Below are 6,425 nucleotides of genomic sequence, written 5' to 3'. Positions count from 1 at the left end.
GACGTGACTCATTAAAACTTCAATACATGGACAATTAATGTACAACGTTTTCCTGCCTGTTGTTGTCCTGTCAATGATTATGTGATGATGATGATGATGATGATGATGATGATGATGATGATGATGGCGACAATGATGATGACGATAATGATGATGATGGTGGTGGTGGTGGTGGTTATCGGTCGCTGCACTGTCTCTTCGTATGGTGTGACTCTGTGATGTAGCTTTGAAAACACAGGAATTGAATCAATCACTCCTGACAACAAAAAGGAACATTTGTCAGCACTCATCAGGGCGAATGAGTTCTGAGTTATTGAATTAATCTTGTTAACCGTATTGTCGCCATTTAGAGAACCAGTCTGGACCATCAATGTGCTGCAATGAGCTGAGTATTTTTCACTCGTACATTTGTTTTTCAACTCCCATCGCGTTAGTGGACGCAAAGTCAAATAACCTTTTAAAAATAAATCGTTTTCTTTTCTTTTTCTTAGTGAGGGAACACAAGGATTCCTGATTTATCATTTTATTGTCTACTGGTACAAATACATTTTTTTTTTTCTCTGTATACTGAGTGGTCTTTCTTCCCTTTTCAGCTGAAGGGAACGGTGGGTCTTTACGTCAGGGAGAAGAAAGTCCGTCCTTCACTGTGTTGTCCCCCACGATGACTGCCATGCCCTTCTTTGACATCATAACATTTCTCAAGATGTGACAGACTTGGGGACACACACACACACACACACACACACACACACACACACACACACACACACACACTGCCCTCTCCAAGGGTTTGAAGAAGAAGAGTGACGCTGCCTTGCTGTAGGCACAGGAAGATGCACAGCACGAGGAGGGGCCACCAGGGTCAAGGCCATGCTGGAGCAGGCGTGCCACTTCCGCGTCCTGCCGGAAAAGATTGATCTTCTGTGGTGTCTATTAAATGGTCCAGCCTTCCATACATTGCAGAGCGTTAAATCGGTTAGTTAAAGCTTAGTTGGATATGTGACATGTGTGAAACGAAGTAGCTCCTTTGATTAGAAACTGCCCTTTTAAAAGGATGCAGTATCTGACTCAAGCAATCACCATATTCCTCTGAAGCACACAAAAGCAGTTTAGCAAGATGTACTACTTCTCGTGAATTTACTTTTCGATCACTACATACTTGTTATTTAGAGACTTGAACAACCATACGACCTAAACAAGATAACTGGTCTTCACACGCACTTGAGCTCGCCGTTTCTACTGGGCAGGGAGAGGCGGGAGCATAGTCACTTGGTACTGGAGCGGAAGGTAATCAGGTCGCATTGGCCTCAGGTCAGATGATCCTCAAGACAGATCGGCCTGAGTGTAAATAAGCCTCAGGACGTTTGGTTCTCGAAACACTTGGTACTCAAACCACTTGGTCTCTAAAATGTCTCAGAGTGATTGGTAATTAGGGAAAAGTGTACCAAGTGGGAGTCAAACGGTTAAACATCAATTATACAGCTTTGTGACTCGTCTCTGATCGCCGCCACACACACACACACACTCAGGGCGGTGAAGCGGGTGGAAGTGCATTGTTATTACCTCCATACGCCACGGTATGCTTACCGCCCCTCCAAGCCTTGCCCCTCCAAGCCTTGGCCCTAGACTCGGGTGTGTAGGAGGAAGAGGAGGAGGCGGGGCAAGGAGGAGTATGGGTACCATTCGCCCCAGTACCAAGTGACTGCAAACCAAGAGAGGTGAGCCTGGCAGTAGTGGTTGCCATAGCTAAACTTCTACTGTTTCTCCTCGCATTGTAAATCTAGGGACACGGTGCCACCAAGGAAGCCAAGGGTGCTGCCTGGATGGGTTCATCACTTTGGCTGGCATGCCTGTCACCTCTCCAAGGTTGCCACGAAAAGTAAAACGTGTTTTACGGATCATCGTTACATTCCAGCGCCTCTTAATTGCCTACGAAATGTTTACTTAACCTCTACACACCAAGAAATGAGACTTCAGTTCATAATCGTGCATGAGGAGAATAATATTTTGAAATCCGCGCCATGACGTCACAGCAGAGTCATCCTGCGCGCGCAGGCCAGTGTGTGCGGCGGTATGTTTGCTTTGTGTGTCGTGTCAATGGTATGTGAATTTCTGACGTTTTATTAGTTATTTTCCCAACCATGGTGCGTGGCATGGTGGCGGGAGGTGTAATGGTGCACGGCGCGATGGTGAGACATGGTGGTGATGGTGCAGAGCGATGAAATGCTGAAATTACTGGCGGTGGCAGGGAGACGTAGGCGTGGCGCTAGGACGGTGTAGTGATGATGACTTCCTTGGCAAGTACAGTACGAACCACTCCTGTCCGGTTATCAGTGACGCCTTCTGAGTGGTGAGTGTACACTGTGTGTGTGTGTGTGTGTGTGTGTGTGTGTAAATGTGTTTTGTACAGGATGACCCAAAATCTGGACACATCAATATTATTACTTTTTTTTTCTTTTCATATCTTGACTATGAGTGTCAAAAGAACAAATTGACTTGATAGTACTGAGTGGACACGAGGAGTGATCATAATGCAGGCAGACATTATCGAACAAGAATGAATGAAAGAGAATGATTAAAAGATACATTTTCCGTGTGTCCAGACTATTGGCTCACTGAACATGTAATCGTTTTAGACACACAACACAGAAGAAAGGGAATGATTCAAACAAATACTGTTGTGTTATATCCATTGCAAGGAAGAGGAGCGAGGATAATATGCCAAATGTTTTCTGAGTGGCAGGGTGGAGGAGGCCTTGTGTAGTTGTAAGTGTTCCTAGACCACTCCACTCGCAAGCCCCAGACCACCTGTTGTGGAGGTGACGGGAGTGGCAGCTGATGTGGGCTTGGATTTCTGGCTCACTAAATTATTCCCTTCACAAGTGTTTGTACTGACATCCAGGCAGCTTGTTCTATGCGCCTCAAAGTGTTCATAACACTGCAAACATAACAGAGAGAGAGAGAGAGCGGCCCATCACTGACGCGCGCTTATCATAGCAAAGGCCAATGTTTCTCAGAGTGCGTGCCGCGGCGTCCTGGGGTGTCACAGACAGTGCCCAGGGGTGCCATACCATTATCATGAATTTTGTCATTGCTAGATCGTCGCAACGTACATTTTTATCAAACCGTCTGCAGAAGTCGGCACAAAATTCTCATTGTAAATAGGAACTTGTTTTAATAATTTTGGTCAGCTGATGCCGTTTTAATTTTGCCAGTGTTACGATTTTGCCGCTAGATCTGGCTTAGACCAATGTTTGATGTTCTTTTCAGGGTAGAGTAGTCTGATGTGGTACAATGAAAAAAAAAAAATGCGGGCATAATAAGCAGAGCAAGAAAAAAAATCAAACTTAGCATAGCCTAATTTAATATTACGAGGAAAATATGTAAAAAAAAAAAAAAAAAGGAAGCAAATAGATTCACATTAGAGATACAAAAAGGGAAAGAAAAATGTACAAAGATCAAGCTGCAGGAACCAGCGTGCGTGAGATTCATTATATTGAATTCCGGTTGTCGTATTTAATGTGTATTGTTTCCCAAGTTATAAAGCCACTTGATCTCATAGACAGCTTCACACACACACACACACACACACACACACACACACACACACACACACACACACACACACACACACACTTAAGAGGTCGCAGGGTGTGTAATCTGCTTGCCTGGCGTTGAATGGGAGTGAATAAAGAAGTTCACTGGGGTGGCCATTTATCACTGATTGTGTACGTCTCTCTCTCTCTCTCTCTCTCTCTCTCTCTCTCTCTCTCTCTCTCTCTCTCTCTCTCTCTCTGTTTTCTTTGAGAACAGTATGAAAGATAAAAATTATGAATTTTGTAATCAATAACTATTTCCTTCCATCAGAGTTTTCAAACTACTTTTTTTTTTTCATAGTCATCCCTTGTAGACGTTAAGAGGATGTGTGTGTGCTCGTGTTGCACAACATAGCGCGGTGTATTCAGTGGCAACAGTTTTGCATTCATAGAAATGAAGAAACAGAAGGGAAGGAAAAACATTTTAGGGTCTCGAAAAACACAATTTTCTCGATGATTTACTTAAAACTCGTGGTGTACTCGTACTCGTGGTGTACTCGTACTTGTAGAAAACGCACTGGAGTTCCCGACGAGAAGAACCGCGGTGGAAGTTCTGACGAAGGGTGGAGGGCGTCGGTAATTTCCAAGCAGTCCAGGATGTGTTAGACTGGCCGCAGTGGGTTTGGATTCAAGGCGAAGCGGAAACCAGTGCTTCTTGTGTTGGGGAGAGAGGAAGCCGCAGCGGGGAGTGTGTGGGCGAGGGCTTCCCCCACCGGTGTCCGTTACAGCTGCACTGCATCGTGGCTCTCCCCTCGCTGTCAGGGAGAAAATCCAAGTCTGGGAGTTGAGAAAGTGAAGACGAGTGGAAAGAAAGAGGCGATGCAGTATTTTGCAAGGAGGAGCGAGCACACAGCCACGCCTCTCCAGCCCTCGCCTTGCTTTGCTGTGCTTTACCACGCCTTCCCTCACTCCCTCACTTCCTTGATTCATTACAAAACTCTTCCACACCATTCCTCCATCATTCACGAATCTTTATCGTACCACAGCATCCTCTCGTCTCCAGCCATCTCATGCTACCATTGACATTCGTGAAAGAAAACCAATAATTATGAAAGGATTGCGTAGAAATGTGCAGCCAATGTGCAATACATGCATCATAAGCAAACGCCTTTCATTATTGGCTAAGCAGAAGATCCCTTGGTACATGCTGTGGAGAAGATTCAAGATATATTCCTGAAACGTTGCTTCCAGCCGGGGTTGGTGGCGCGGCCCTGTAATCCGGCGACGCGGAGGCTTGGCCCAGTGGACGGCTTGAGGCGAGGGTGGCTGCTGCGGGACTCGCCATGTTGAGTGGGCGTCCGCACTAAGCTCGGCATCAATATGGCCGCCCCTGGGGAGCCGGGGGCGTCCAGGTTGCCTAAGGAGGTGTGAACCAGGCCAGGGGGGAAACCCAGCAGCCAAAAGCACCCGTGTGGAGCAGCAGTGGGATCGCGGCCGTGAGTGGGCGGCGCGCAGTAGCCTTGCCAACACAGGCGAACCTGGTACTTTTATTTTATTCTTCTCATTTTTGTCTACCATTGTGTAAGAAGACATTCTTGTAAGACATAACAACAGCTACTTGTATGTCCACGCGTTATTCACTCTTCTTCACCCTCTGCTGTGGAGTTTATTTTTTTATCGTTACTTCAAAGTATCGAAAAATATGTAATTACTTTATCATTCACTTGCCCATTGAAAACTCACCATACATCTGGAATATTAATAGTGGAAAGATTAGAATTACCAGTAATAAATTGTAACACTGCTTTCTATACACGTGCGAAGAGGCATCATAAAATAAACGTAAAAGATAATTGCAAACCAAAACAAGAAATAAACGTTTGTACTTAACTTTGTGTGGTGTCCTTAACCTTTTCTCTGGTGCGTAATGGAGGCGTGGCATTTGCTGAACTCAGTCTGATGATCCTATTGAACAAAGACGAAGCTTCAATCATTGAAATTTTGAATTACTTGACCAGATGTATTTTGGTGCCAGTACTGATATCAGTCTTTTGAAACTGTATACAAAACTTCGCCTCGTGTTTCTCAGAGCGAATTTGCTCTTTTGTTTTTGTAATGGCTCGTGTCCACCACCACCGCCATCACCGCCGCCGCCCGCCTTAATGTCCGCCTTAAAATTCTTGTGCTAAGTGTTTTTATTTTGTTCGCCCTCAAAGACATGTAATGACTTTATCCACGAATATATAGACCGATAGTGTGTGTGTGTGTGTGTGTGTGTGTGTGTGTGTGTGTGTGTGTGTGTGTGTGTGTGTGTGTGCGCGCGCGCGCAGTCACTTAAAAATAATGAGAACAAACCAGCGACTAAAGAAAAATAAAAAAAAATCTAGAAAGAAAACAACTTAGATTGTGTTCCCTTAAGAATTAAATGATAGCGAAGAGTTTCAAACGGGGCGTGAGTAACTTGTCAGGTGTTGCAGGTGTGCCCACGCTTCTCTTTTAAGGTAATTGAAACCGTGGGAGAAAAAATCGCCGCGCTCCAGGATACTTTACTGCTGTTCTCTTTCTTCTCTTCAGTTTCATTCTCTGTTCTGTTCTTTATCGCTCGTTGTCTCTCTTATCTGTTCTTTCTGTCCTTCCTCCTCTATTATCCCTTTTCTCTCCTGTGCTGCTTGCATATTCTAATCAGTTGTACGTTTTCTGTTGATTTTCTTTTCTTTCTGTCCTTCCTCCTTTATTCCGTCTTTTTCTCTCCTATTCTGCTTTTCTATTCCAACTGATTGTACATTTTCTGTTCATCTTCTCTTTATTCTTCACTTTTTATTCCGTCTTTCTTTTCTCTCCTTTTCTCTGCTTTTCTTTTCCAATTATTCATACATTCTGTACTAATTC

At 44.6% G+C, this 6,425-nt stretch overlaps 1 long non-coding RNA gene across 1 annotated transcript; it reads left to right on the top strand.

Moving 5' to 3' along the window:
• Positions 1-1,230: 1,230 nt before the first annotated feature.
• On the top strand, positions 1,231-5,101 carry LOC135098413 (uncharacterized). Its single transcript, XR_010266960.1, has 2 exons — positions 1,231-1,718; positions 4,788-5,101. It is a non-coding gene; the product is annotated as an uncharacterized LOC135098413 (long non-coding RNA).
• The last annotated feature ends 1,324 nt before the right edge of the window (positions 5,102-6,425 follow it).

This window comes from Scylla paramamosain, unplaced genomic scaffold (genome assembly GCF_035594125.1).
Source record: "Scylla paramamosain isolate STU-SP2022 unplaced genomic scaffold, ASM3559412v1 Contig60, whole genome shotgun sequence".
In the NCBI taxonomy this organism is placed as follows: Eukaryota; Metazoa; Arthropoda; class Malacostraca; order Decapoda; family Portunidae; genus Scylla; species Scylla paramamosain.
Note: the sequence above shows the minus strand (reverse complement) of the source record. Positions and strands in the feature narration are given on the sequence as shown.